The 14,264-nt window shown below is 33.4% G+C and overlaps 10 non-coding genes across 10 annotated transcripts; 5 read left to right on the top strand and 5 right to left on the bottom strand.

Moving 5' to 3' along the window:
• The first annotated feature begins 2,435 nt into the window (after positions 1-2,435).
• On the top strand, positions 2,436-2,507 carry TRNAQ-CUG (transfer RNA glutamine (anticodon CUG)). Its single transcript has one exon. It is a non-coding gene; the product is annotated as a tRNA-Gln (tRNA).
• Positions 2,508-3,332: 825 nt separating this feature from the next.
• TRNAQ-UUG (transfer RNA glutamine (anticodon UUG)) lies at positions 3,333-3,404 on the bottom strand. The gene has a single exon. It is a non-coding gene; the product is annotated as a tRNA-Gln (tRNA).
• A 1,548-nt stretch (positions 3,405-4,952) lies between these two features.
• TRNAQ-CUG (transfer RNA glutamine (anticodon CUG)) lies at positions 4,953-5,024 on the top strand. The gene has a single exon. It is a non-coding gene; the product is annotated as a tRNA-Gln (tRNA).
• Positions 5,025-5,849: 825 nt separating this feature from the next.
• Positions 5,850-5,921, bottom strand: TRNAQ-UUG (transfer RNA glutamine (anticodon UUG)). Its single transcript has one exon. It is a non-coding gene; the product is annotated as a tRNA-Gln (tRNA).
• A 1,548-nt stretch (positions 5,922-7,469) lies between these two features.
• On the top strand, positions 7,470-7,541 carry TRNAQ-CUG (transfer RNA glutamine (anticodon CUG)). The gene has a single exon. It is a non-coding gene; the product is annotated as a tRNA-Gln (tRNA).
• Positions 7,542-8,366: 825 nt separating this feature from the next.
• TRNAQ-UUG (transfer RNA glutamine (anticodon UUG)) lies at positions 8,367-8,438 on the bottom strand. Its single transcript has one exon. It is a non-coding gene; the product is annotated as a tRNA-Gln (tRNA).
• A 1,548-nt stretch (positions 8,439-9,986) lies between these two features.
• On the top strand, positions 9,987-10,058 carry TRNAQ-CUG (transfer RNA glutamine (anticodon CUG)). Its single transcript has one exon. It is a non-coding gene; the product is annotated as a tRNA-Gln (tRNA).
• An 825-nt stretch (positions 10,059-10,883) lies between these two features.
• On the bottom strand, positions 10,884-10,955 carry TRNAQ-UUG (transfer RNA glutamine (anticodon UUG)). The gene has a single exon. It is a non-coding gene; the product is annotated as a tRNA-Gln (tRNA).
• Positions 10,956-12,503: 1,548 nt separating this feature from the next.
• Positions 12,504-12,575, top strand: TRNAQ-CUG (transfer RNA glutamine (anticodon CUG)). The gene has a single exon. It is a non-coding gene; the product is annotated as a tRNA-Gln (tRNA).
• Positions 12,576-13,400: 825 nt separating this feature from the next.
• TRNAQ-UUG (transfer RNA glutamine (anticodon UUG)) lies at positions 13,401-13,472 on the bottom strand. Its single transcript has one exon. It is a non-coding gene; the product is annotated as a tRNA-Gln (tRNA).
• Between the last annotated feature and the right edge of the window lie 792 nt (positions 13,473-14,264).

Raw genomic sequence — 14,264 nt, 5'->3', positions numbered from 1 at the left:
TTATGAGATTCACTGTTTAACTCATTTTTTAGAATTTGGTCTAGAAAAAACATATCAATGTTTTATACTGATGCGTATGAACGCATAAGTATGTATAGATGCATACATAGCTTTATCCGTCTAGATAGCTGTTAGACAATATGAACATATCAATTATTCATTAACATAAATATTGAAGCTGAACCTAGAAACTATTCTTTCACATCCACATTGTAAACATGAGTTTATTTTCCTTTCTCATCTATATGGCCAGTAATGAGATAGTTCATTTTTGCTGATTTCTTAGCTGACAACATGCTGGACTTACACAGTGCATTTCATTGTGAATGTCTTTAAAAGTGAATTTCAGATTCACACCTTTGACATGTCTTTCAAAAGATTCAACTTTTTTGGTTGTGGATTTACTGTTGAAAATCAGTGTGTAAAATCTTTGTACGTCTGAATTTCAAGATTATTATTCAGACTGCACATCTTCGGTCCCCGTAATACAAAGTTTGACTCCTCAAGTTTTGTTTTAATGAATGCTTTGCAATGAAAAAGTTCCTTGTTCGCCTTAACAATAACAGTAAGATTTTAAAAAGTAATGTCTTGCATCAGGCCCCTGTGATGAGTTTGAGAAACCAGAGTGAGTTTGTAAAATCTCTCATTATTTTGAGCCATTTAGTTTCCAGGTATTGTAAAATTTCTATTATTTGCTCACATCTAATAAACTTTTAGAGTATAATCAATAAATTAATTGTTCACCCTACCGGTATTAGATATGTGATATTAATGAATACACTTGAAAGAAAATGATTTGGTCAAGAGTCATAAAATGGTCCCACCGAGATTTGAACTTGGATCATTGGATTCAAAGTCCAAAGTGCTAACCATTACACCATGGAACCTCCCATGTGAAAGGAGCATAAACTGCTGCAGGAATGTGGAAATGTCAAAGTTTTTAATATTCTACTGTCAAAGAGAAACTTTATTGGATTGCTTTCCTATTCTGGTAAACTTTTGCATATTGAACTATGTTGGGGAAGGATGTTGCCCAAAAGACTCAAATAACGTTATAACTCTGTTGAACAGTGGTTTTTATGTGAGATAATATTTTTCAATGAAAGATAAGTTGCCCCCTGAGGCAAATCTCTTCTGTCAAAATGGAAAGCTCACCCTGGTACGGGAAGGTGGATGGTGTCATGGTTAGCACTCTGGACTCTGAAAACAGGGATCTGAGTACAAATTTCAGTGGGACTTATCTGAACTTTACAATTTCCTTTTCCATTCAGTTCTTAGAAGTTTTATTTGGAACAACATCACATTTACTTATAAACATGTAAAAATCAACCTGTACATATGTATCTCTGTATATATAGCTATATGTCTCTGTATATTTATAGGAAAATATAAACATATAGATTATAAAAATAAATATAATTAGTGGAGGTGAAAATCATGAACAGTTGTTGCCTCTCAGCATTTGAAACATGAGTTTCTACTTCTTTCTCTTTTATATGTCCTGAAATTGAGATAGTCACTTTTTACTCAGTATTGATCCAACAATACAGTTTATGTATATAAAGCATATCATATGATTTGTGAACAATGTTCAAAAATTAGAATTTCATCAGTACCTGTGATGCCTCCGACCAAAAGCTTATATTTTACGATTGGAGATCAACTGTTGTAAATCAGCATGAAAAACATTTTCTTTTCATGATTTCCATACTAATATAAAACAACATTTTTACTAGCTGAATGAGATCATCATTTGGGTTCCTCTATGTTTGATTGAAGAAAACTTCTCATTCAAAATGTGCTATTTTCGCCTTATCAATAGCGGGAAAGCTTAAAAAAGTGATGCTGTGAATCACCCATCTGAAATGCGTTTGAGAAAATCAGAATATGATTTTATAATGGATAACTACTTTGTGAAGAAATTTGATGTCAAAGTATTTTAAAGTTTGTATTGATGTAACTTGTTCAAGCTGATGGACATTTTGAAAGCATTCAATAATTGACTATTTCAACCTACTGGTGTTGGATTTGAGCTATCAATGAACAAAGATGAAGAAATGGAAAAGCTCAAGAGAAATAAAAAAAGTCCCTCCAAGGTTTCAAATCGGATCATTGGCTGCAAAGTCCAAATTGCCAACCATTGCTCTATGGAGCCACCCATGCAGGAGACAGAGACATTGCTTCAGTAGTCTGGAAATGTAGACTGTTTTATTATGCTACAGGCAAAGATGAACATTGTGATATAACTTTTATATTCAGATAAACATTTGAATATTTAACACTTTTATAGAGAATATAGCTGAAAAGAATCAAATCACATTAAAGCTCTATCCACTATGACCATTCAAATGAGATATCTTTTTATCAATATAAGAGAAGGCCATCACTGATGCGCTCTCTTTTGTCTCAATGGAAAAGTCACTCTTGTGTGAGAGGGTTCCATGGTGTAATGGTTAGCACTCTGGACTCTGAATCCAGCGATCCGAGTTCAAATCTCGGTGGGACCTACTACAATTATGAGATTCACTGTTTAACTCATTTTTTAGAATTTGGTCTAGAAAAAACATAATATCAATGTTTTATACTGATGCGTATGAACGCATAAGTATGTATAGATGCATACATAGCTTTATCCGTCTAGATAGCTGTTAGACAATATGAACATATCAATTATTCATTAACATAAATATTGAAGCTGAACCTAGAAACTGTTCTTTCACATCCACATTGTAAAAATGAGTTTATTTTCCTTTCTCATCTATATGGCCAGTAATGAGATAGTTCATTTTTGCTGATTTCTTAGCTGACAACATGCTGGACTTACACAGTGCATTTCATTGTGAATGTCTTTAAAAGTGAATTTCAGATTCACACCTTTGACATGTCTTTCAAAAGATTCAACTTTTTTGGTTGTGGATTTACTGTTGAAAATCAGTGTGTAAAATCTTTGTACGTCTGAATTTCAAGATTATTATTCAAACTGCACATCTTCGGTCCCCGTAATACAAAGTTTGACTCCTCAAGTTTTGTTTTAATGAATGCTTTGCAATGAAAAAGTTTCTTGTTCGCCTTAACAATAACAGTAAGATTTTAAAAAGTAATGTCTTGCATCAGGCCCCTGTGATGAGTTTGAGAAACCAGAGTGAGTTTGTAAAATCTCTCATTATTTTGAGCCATTTAGTTTCCAGGTATGGTAAAATTTCTATTATTTGCTCACATCTAATAAACTTTTAGAGTATAATCAATAAATTAATTGTTCACCCTACCGGTATTAGATATGTGATATTAATGAATACACTTGAAAGAAAATGATTTGGTCAAGAGTCATAAAATGGTCCCACCGAGATTTGAACTCGGATCATTGGATTCAAAGTCCAAAGTGCTAACCATTACACCATGGAACCTCCCATGTGAAAGGAGCATAAACTGCTGCAGGAATGTGGAAATGTCAAAGTTTTTAATATTCTACTGTCAAAGAGAAACTGTATTGGATTGCTTTCCTATTCTGGTAAACTTTTGCATATTGAACTATGTTGGGGAAGGATGTTGCCCAAAAGACTCAAATAACGTTATAACTCTGTTGAACAGTGGTTTTTATGTGAGATAATATTTTTCAATGAAAGATAAGTTGCCCCCTGAGGCAAATCTCTTCTGTCAAAATGGAAAGCTCACCCTGGTACGGGAGGGTGGATGGTGTCATGGTTAGCACTCTGGACTCTGAAAACAGGGATCTGAGTACAAATTTCAGTGGGACTTATCTGAACTTTACAATTTTCTTTTCCATTCAGTTCTTAGAAGTTTTATTTGGAACAACATCACATTTACTTATAAACATGTAAAAATCAACCTGTACATATGTATCTCTGTATATATCGCTATACGTCTCTGTATATTTATAGGAAAACATAAACATATAGATTATAAAAATAAATATAATTAGTGGAGGTGAAAATCATGAACAGTTGTTGCCTCTCAGCATTTGAAACATGAGTTTCTACTTCTTTCTCTTTTATATGTCCTGAAATTGAGATAGTCACTTTTTACTCAGTATTGATCCAACAATACAGTTTATGTATATAAAGCATATCATATGATTTGTGAACAATGTTCAAAAATTAGAATTTGATCAGTACCTGTGATGCCTCCGACCAAAAGCTTATATTTTACGATTGGAGATCAACTGTTGTAAATCAGCATGAAAAACATTTTCTTTTCACGATTTCCATACTAATATAAAACAACATTTTTACTAGCTGAATGAGATCATCATTTGGGTTCCTCTATGTTTGATTGAAGATAACTTCTCATTCAAAATGTGCTATTTTCGCCTTATCAATAGCGGGAAAGCTTAAAAAAGTGATGCTGTGAATCACCCATCTGAAATGCGTTTGAGAAAATCAGAATATGATTTTATAATGGCTAACTACTTTGTGAAGAAATTTGATGTCAAAGTATTTTAAAGTTTGTATTGATGCAACTTGTTCAAGCTGATGGACATTTTGAAAGCATTCAATAATTGACTATTTCAACCTACTGGTGTTGGATTTGAGCTATCAATGAACAAAGATGAAGAAATGGAAAAGCTCAAGAGTAATAAAAAAAGTCCCTCCAAGGTTTCAAATCGGATCATTGGATGCAAAGTCCAAATTGCCAACCATTGCTCTATGGAGCCACCCATGCAGGAGACAGAGACATTGCTTCAGTAGTCTGGAAATGTAGACTGTTTTATTATGCTACAGGCAAAGATGAACAGTGTGATATAACTTTTATATTCAGATAAACATTTGAATATTTAACACTTTTATAGAGAATATAGCTGAAAAGAATCAAATCACATTAAAGCTCTATCCACTATGACCATTCAAATGAGATATCTTTTTATCAATATAAGAGAAGGCCATCACTGATGCGCTCTCTTTTGTCTCAATGGAAAAGTCACTCTTGTGTGAGAGGGTTCCATGGTGTAATGGTTAGCACTCTGGACTCTGAATCCAGCGATCCGAGTTCAAATCTCGGTGGGACCTACTACAATTATGAGATTCACTGTTTAACTCATTTTTTAGAATTTGGTCTAGAAAAAACATAATATCAATGTTTTATACTGATGCGTATGAACGCATAAGTATGTATAGATGCATACATAGCTTTATCCGTCTAGATAGCTGTTAGACAATATGAACATATCAATTATTCATTAACATAAATATTGAAGCTGAACCTAGAAACTGTTCTTTCACATCCACATTGTAAACATGAGTTTATTTTCCTTTCTCATCTATATGGCCAGTAATGAGATAGTTCATTTTTGCTGATTTCTTAGCTGACAACATGCTGGACTTACACATTGCATTTCATTGTGAATGTCTTTAAAAGTGAATTTCAGATTCACACCTTTGACATGTCTTTCAAAAGATTCAACTTTTTTGGTTGTGGATTTACTGTTGAAAATCAGTGTGTAAAATCTTTGTACGTCTGAATTTCAAGATTATTATTCAAACTGCACATCTTCGGTCCCCGTAATACAAAGTTTGACTCCTCAAGTTTTGTTTTAATGAATGCTTTGCAATGAAAAAGTTCCTTGTTCGCCTTAACAATAACAGTAAGATTTTAAAAAGTAATGTCTTGCATCAGGCCCCTGTGATGAGTTTGAGAAACCAGAGTGAGTTTGTAAAATCTCTCATTATTTTGAGCCTTTTAGTTTCCAGGTATTGTAAAATTTCTATTATTTGCTCACATCTAATAAACTTTTAGAGTATAATCAATAAATTAATTGTTCACCCTACCGGTATTAGATATGTGATATTAATGAATACACTTGAAAGAAAATGATTTGGTCAAGAGTCATAAAACGGTCCCACCGAGATTTGAACTCGGATCATTGGATTCAAAGTCCAAAGTGCTAACCATTACACCATGGAACCTCCCATGTGAAAGGAGCATAAACTGCTGCAGGAATGTGGAAATGTCAAAGTTTTTAATATTCTACTGTCAAAGAGAAACTGTATTGGATTGCTTTCCTATTCTGGTAAACTTTTGCATATTGAACTATGTTGGGGAAGGATGTTGCCCAAAAGACTCAAATAACGTTATAACTCTGTTGAACAGTGGTTTTTATGTGAGATAATATTTTTCAATGAAAGATAAGTTGCCCCCTGAGGCAAATCTCTTCTGTCAAAATGGAAAGCTCACCCTGGTACGGGAGGGTGGATGGTGTCATGGTTAGCACTCTGGACTCTGAAAACAGGGATCTGAGTACAAATTTCAGTGGGACTTATCTGAACTTTACAATTTTCTTTTCCATTCAGTTCTTAGAAGTTTTATTTGGAACAACATCACATTTACTTATAAACATGTAAAAATCAACCTGTACATATGTATCTCTGTATATATAGCTATATGTCTCTGTATATTTATAGGAAAATATAAACATATAGATTATAAAAATAAATATAATTAGTGGAGGTGAAAATCATGAACAGTTGTTGCCTCTCAGCATTTGAAACATGAGTTTCTACTTCTTTCTCTTTTATATGTCCTGAAATTGAGATAGTCACTTTTTACTCAGTATTGATCCAACAATACAGTTTATGTATATAAAGCATATCATATGATTTGTGAACAATGTTCAAAAATTAGAATTTGATCAGTACCTGTGATGCCTCCGACCAAAAGCTTATATTTTACGATTGGAGATCAACTGTTGTAAATCAGCATGAAAAACATTTTCTTTTCACGATTTCCATACTAATATAAAACAACATTTTTACTAGCTGAATGAGATCATCATTTGGGTTCCTCTATGTTTGATTGAAGAAAACTTCTCATTCAAAATGTGCTATTTTCGCCTTATCAATAGCGGGAAAGCTTAAAAAAGTGATGCTGTGAATCACCCATCTGAAATGCGTTTGAGAAAATCAGAATATGATTTTATAATGGATAACTACTTTGTGAAGAAATTTGATGTCAAAGTATTTTAAAGTTTGTATTGATGTAACTTGTTCAAGCTGATGGACATTTTGAAAGCATTCAATAATTGACTATTTCAACCTACTGGTGTTGGATTTGAGCTATCAATGAACAAAGATGAAGAAATGGAAAAGCTCAAGAGAAATAAAAAAAGTCCCTCCAAGGTTTCAAATCGGATCATTGGCTGCAAAGTCCAAATTGCCAACCATTGCTCTATGGAGCCACCCATGCAGGAGACAGAGACATTGCTTCAGTAGTCTGGAAATGTAGACTGTTTTATTATGCTACAGGCAAAGATGAACATTGTGATATAACTTTTATATTCAGATAAACATTTGAATATTTAACACTTTTATAGAGAATATAGCTGAAAAGAATCAAATCACATTAAAGCTCTATCCACTATGACCATTCAAATGAGATATCTTTTTATCAATATAAGAGAAGGCCATCACTGATGCGCTCTCTTTTGTCTCAATGGAAAAGTCACTCTTGTGTGAGAGGGTTCCATGGTGTAATGGTTAGCACTCTGGACTCTGAATCCAGCGATCCGAGTTCAAATCTCGGTGGGACCTACTACAATTATGAGATTCACTGTTTAACTCATTTTTTAGAATTTGGTCTAGAAAAAACATAATATCAATGTTTTATACTGATGCGTATGAACGCATAAGTATGTATAGATGCATACATAGCTTTATCCGTCTAGATAGCTGTTAGACAATATGAACATATCAATTATTCATTAACATAAATATTGAAGCTGAACCTAGAAACTGTTCTTTCACATCCACATTGTAAAAATGAGTTTATTTTCCTTTCTCATCTATATGGCCAGTAATGAGATAGTTCATTTTTGCTGATTTCTTAGCTGACAACATGCTGGACTTACACAGTGCATTTCATTGTGAATGTCTTTAAAAGTGAATTTCAGATTCACACCTTTGACATGTCTTTCAAAAGATTCAACTTTTTTGGTTGTGGATTTACTGTTGAAAATCAGTGTGTAAAATCTTTGTACGTCTGAATTTCAAGATTATTATTCAAACTGCACATCTTCGGTCCCCGTAATACAAAGTTTGACTCCTCAAGTTTTGTTTTAATGAATGCTTTGCAATGAAAAAGTTCCTTGTTCGCCTTAACAATAACAGTAAGATTTTAAAAAGTAATGTCTTGCATCAGGCCCCTGTGATGAGTTTGAGAAACCAGAGTGAGTTTGTAAAATCTCTCATTATTTTGAGCCATTTAGTTTCCAGGTATGGTAAAATTTCTATTATTTGCTCACATCTAATAAACTTTTAGAGTATAATCAATAAATTAATTGTTCACCCTACCGGTATTAGATATGTGATATTAATGAATACACTTGAAAGAAAATGATTTGGTCAAGAGTCATAAAATGGTCCCACCGAGATTTGAACTCGGATCATTGGATTCAAAGTCCAAAGTGCTAACCATTACACCATGGAACCTCCCATGTGAAAGGAGCATAAACTGCTGCAGGAATGTGGAAATGTCAAAGTTTTTAATATTCTACTGTCAAAGAGAAACTGTATTGGATTGCTTTCCTATTCTGGTAAACTTTTGCATATTGAACTATGTTGGGGAAGGATGTTGCCCAAAAGACTCAAATAACGTTATAACTCTGTTGAACAGTGGTTTTTATGTGAGATAATATTTTTCAATGAAAGATAAGTTGCCCCCTGAGGCAAATCTCTTCTGTCAAAATGGAAAGCTCACCCTGGTACGGGAGGGTGGATGGTGTCATGGTTAGCACTCTGGACTCTGAAAACAGGGATCTGAGTACAAATTTCAGTGGGACTTATCTGAACTTTACAATTTTCTTTTCCATTCAGTTCTTAGAAGTTTTATTTGGAACAACATCACATTTACTTATAAACATGTAAAAATCAACCTGTACATATGTATCTCTGTATATATAGCTATACGTCTCTGTATATTTATAGGAAAACATAAACATATAGATTATAAAAATAAATATAATTAGTGGAGGTGAAAATCATGAACAGTTGTTGCCTCTCAGCATTTGAAACATGAGTTTCTACTTCTTTCTCTTTTATATGTCCTGAAATTGAGATAGTCACTTTTTACTCAGTATTGATCCAACAATACAGTTTATGTATATAAAGCATATCATATGATTTGTGAACAATGTTCAAAAATTAGAATTTGATCAGTACCTGTGATGCCTCCGACCAAAAGCTTATATTTTACGATTGGAGATCAACTGTTGTAAATCAGCATGAAAAACATTTTCTTTTCACGATTTCCATACTAATATAAAACAACATTTTTACTAGCTGAATGAGATCATCATTTGGGTTCCTCTATGTTTGATTGAAGAAAACTTCTCATTCAAAATGTGCTATTTTCGCCTTATCAATAGCGGGAAAGCTTAAAAAAGTGATGCTGTGAATCACCCATCTGAAATGCGTTTGAGAAAATCAGAATATGATTTTATAATGGCTAACTACTTTGTGAAGAAATTTGATGTCAAAGTATTTTAAAGTTTGTATTGATGCAACTTGTTCAAGCTGATGGACATTTTGAAAGCATTCAATAATTGACTATTTCAACCTACTGGTGTTGGATTTGAGCTATCAATGAACAAAGATGAAGAAATGGAAAAGCTCAAGAGTAATAAAAAAAGTCCCTCCAAGGTTTCAAATCGGATCATTGGATGCAAAGTCCAAATTGCCAACCATTGCTCTATGGAGCCACCCATGCAGGAGACAGAGACATTGCTTCAGTAGTCTGGAAATGTAGACTGTTTTATTATGCTACAGGCAAAGATGAACAGTGTGATATAACTTTTATATTCAGATAAACATTTGAATATTTAACACTTTTATAGAGAATATAGCTGAAAAGAATCAAATCACATTAAAGCTCTATCCACTATGACCATTCAAATGAGATATCTTTTTATCAATATAAGAGAAGGCCATCACTGATGCGCTCTCTTTTGTCTCAATGGAAAAGTCACTCTTGTGTGAGAGGGTTCCATGGTGTAATGGTTAGCACTCTGGACTCTGAATCCAGCGATCCGAGTTCAAATCTCGGTGGGACCTACTACAATTATGAGATTCACTGTTTAACTCATTTTTTAGAATTTGGTCTAGAAAAAACATAATATCAATGTTTTATACTGATGCGTATGAACGCATAAGTATGTATAGATGCATACATAGCTTTATCCGTCTAGATAGCTGTTAGACAATATGAACATATCAATTATTCATTAACATAAATATTGAAGCTGAACCTAGAAACTGTTCTTTCACATCCACATTGTAAACATGAGTTTATTTTCCTTTCTCATCTATATGGCCAGTAATGAGATAGTTCATTTTTGCTGATTTCTTAGCTGACAACATGCTGGACTTACACAGTGCATTTCATTGTGAATGTCTTTAAAAGTGAATTTCAGATTCACACCTTTGACATGTCTTTCAAAATATTCAACTTTTTTGGTTGTGGATTTACTGTTGAAAATCAGTGTGTAAAATCTTTGTACGTCTGAATTTCAAGATTATTATTCAAACTGCACATCTTCGGTCCCCGTAATACAAAGTTTGACTCCTCAAGTTTTGTTTTAATGAATGCTTTGCAATGAAAAAGTTCCTTGTTCGCCTTAACAATAACAGTAAGATTTTAAAAAGTAATGTCTTGCATCAGGCCCCTGTGATGAGTTTGAGAAACCAGAGTGAGTTTGTAAAATCTCTCATTATTTTGAGCCTTTTAGTTTCCAGGTATTGTAAAATTTCTATTATTTGCTCACATCTAATAAACTTTTAGAGTATAATCAATAAATTAATTGTTCACCCTACCGGCATTAGATATGTGATATTAATGAATACACTTGAAAGAAAATGATTTGGTCAAGAGTCATAAAACGGTCCCACCGAGATTTGAACTCGGATCATTGGATTCAAAGTCCAAAGTGCTAACCATTACACCATGGAACCTCCCATGTGAAAGGAGCATAAACTGCTGCAGGAATGTGGAAATGTCAAAGTTTTTAATATTCTACTGTCAAAGAGAAACTGTATTGGATTGCTTTCCTATTCTGGTAAACTTTTGCATATTGAACTATGTTGGGGAAGGATGTTGCCCAAAAGACTCAAATAACGTTATAACTCTGTTGAACAGTGGTTTTTATGTGAGATAATATTTTTCAATGAAAGATAAGTTGCCCCCTGAGGCAAATCTCTTCTGTCAAAATGGAAAGCTCACCCTGGTACGGGAGGGTGGATGGTGTCATGGTTAGCACTCTGGACTCTGAAAACAGGGATCTGAGTACAAATTTCAGTGGGACTTATCTGAACTTTACAATTTTCTTTTCCATTCAGTTCTTAGAAGTTTTATTTGGAACAACATCACATTTACTTATAAACATGTAAAAATCAACCTGTACATATGTATCTCTGTATATATAGCTATATGTCTCTGTATATTTATAGGAAAATATAAACATATAGATTATAAAAATAAATATAATTAGTGGAGGTGAAAATCATGAACAGTTGTTGCCTCTCAGCATTTGAAACATGAGTTTCTACTTCTTTCTCTTTTATATGTCCTGAAATTGAGATAGTCACTTTTTACTCAGTATTGATCCAACAATACAGTTTATGTATATAAAGCATATCATATGATTTGTGAACAATGTTCAAAAATTAGAATTTGATCAGTACCTGTGATGCCTCCGACCAAAAGCTTATATTTTACGATTGGAGATCAACTGTTGTAAATCAGCATGAAAAACATTTTCTTTTCACGATTTCCATACTAATATAAAACAACATTTTTACTAGCTGAATGAGATCATCATTTGGGTTCCTCTATGTTTGATTGAAGATAACTTCTCATTCAAAATGTGCTATTTTCGCCTTATCAATAGCGGGAAAGCTTAAAAAAGTGATGCTGTGAATCACCCATCTGAAATGCGTTTGAGAAAATCAGAATATGATTTTATAATGGATAACTACTTTGTGAAGAAATTTGATGTCAAAGTATTTTAAAGTTTGTATTGATGTAACTTGTTCAAGCTGATGGACATTTTGAAAGCATTCAATAATTGACTATTTCAACCTACTGGTGTTGGATTTGAGCTATCAATGAACAAAGATGAAGAAATGGAAAAGCTCAAGAGAAATAAAAAAAGTCCCTCCAAGGTTTCAAATCGGATCATTGGCTGCAAAGTCCAAATTGCCAACCATTGCTCTATGGAGCCACCCATGCAGGAGACAGAGACATTGCTTCAGTAGTCTGGAAATGTAGACTGTTTTATTATGCTACAGGCAAAGATGAACATTGTGATATAACTTTTATATTCAGATAAACATTTGAATATTTAACACTTTTATAGAGAATATAGCTGAAAAGAATCAAATCACATTAAAGCTCTATCCACTATGACCATTCAAATGAGATATCTTTTTATCAATATAAGAGAAGGCCATCACTGATGCGCTCTCTTTTGTCTCAATGGAAAAGTCACTCTTGTGTGAGAGGGTTCCATGGTGTAATGGTTAGCACTCTGGACTCTGAATCCAGCGATCCGAGTTCAAATCTCGGTGGGACCTACTACAATTATGAGATTCACTGTTTAACTCATTTTTTAGAATTTGGTCTAGAAAAAACATAATATCAATGTTTTATACTGATGCGTATGAACGCATAAGTATGTATAGATGCATACATAGCTTTATCCGTCTAGATAGCTGTTAGACAATATGAACATATCAATTATTCATTAACATAAATATTGAAGCTGAACCTAGAAACTGTTCTTTCACATCCACATTGTAAAAATGAGTTTCTTTTCCTTTCTCATCTATATGGCCAGTAATGAGATAGTTCATTTTTGCTGATTTCTTAGCTGACAACATGCTGGACTTACACAGTGCATTTCATTGTGAATGTCTTTAAAAGTGAATTTCAGATTCACACCTTTGACATGTCTTTCAAAAGATTCAACTTTTTTGGTTGTGGATTTACTGTTGAAAATCAGTGTGTAAAATCTTTGTACGTCTGAATTTCAAGATTATTATTCAAACTGCACATCTTCGGTCCCCGTAATACAAAGTTTGACTCCTCAAGTTTTGTTTTAATGAATGCTTTGCAATGAAAAAGTTCCTTGTTCGCCTTAACAATAACAGTAAGATTTTAAAAAGTAATGTCTTGCATCAGGCCCCTGTGATGAGTTTGAGAAACCAGAGTGAGTTTGTAAAATCTCTCATTATTTTGAGCCATTTAGTTTCCAGGTATGGTAAAATTTCTATTATTTGCTCACATCTAATAAACTTTTAGAGTATAATCAATAAATTAATTGTTCACCCTACCGGTATTAGATATGTGATATTAATGAATACACTTGAAAGAAAATGATTTGGTCAAGAGTCATAAAATGGTCCCACCGAGATTTGAACTCGGATCATTGGATTCAAAGTCCAAAGTGCTAACCATTACACCATGGAACCTCCCATGTGAAAGGAGCATAAACTGCTGCAGGAATGTGGAAATGTCAAAGTTTTTAATATTCTACTGTCAAAGAGAAACTGTATTGGATTGCTTTCCTATTCTGGTAAACTTTTGCATATTGAACTATGTTGGGGAAGGATGTTGCCCAAAAGACTCAAATAACGTTATAACTCTGTTGAACAGTGGTTTTTATGTGAGATAATATTTTTCAATGAAAGATAAGTTGCCCCCTGAGGCAAATCTCTTCTGTCAAAATGGAAAGCTCACCCTGGTACGGGAGGGTGGATGGTGTCATGGTTAGCACTCTGGACTCTGAAAACAGGGATCTGAGTACAAATTTCAGTGGGACTTATCTGAACTTTACAATTTTCTTTTCCATTCAGTTCTTAGAAGTTTTATTTGGAACAACATCACATTTACTTATAAACATGTAAAAATCAACCTGTACATATGTATCTCTGTATATATAGCTATACGTCTCTGTATATTTATAGGAAAACATAAACATATAGATTATAAAAATAAATATAATTAGTGGAGGTGAAAATCATGAACAGTTGTTGCCTCTCAGCATTTGAAACATGAGTTTCTACTTCTTTCTCTTTTATATGTCCTGAAATTGAGATAGTCACTTTTTACTCAGTATTGATCCAACAATACAGTTTATGTATATAAAGCATATCATATGATTTGTGAACAATGTTCAAAAATTAGAATTTGATCAGTACCTGTGATGCCTCCGACCAAAAGCTTATATTTTACGATTGGAGATCAACTGTTGTAAATCAGCA

The sequence above is a fragment of the Triturus cristatus genome, chromosome 5_2 (genome assembly GCF_964204655.1).
Source record: "Triturus cristatus chromosome 5_2, aTriCri1.1, whole genome shotgun sequence".
Taxonomy (NCBI): Eukaryota; Metazoa; Chordata; class Amphibia; order Caudata; family Salamandridae; genus Triturus; species Triturus cristatus.
The sequence above is the reverse complement of the archived record's forward strand: the minus strand, read 5'-3'. Positions and strand labels throughout refer to the sequence as shown.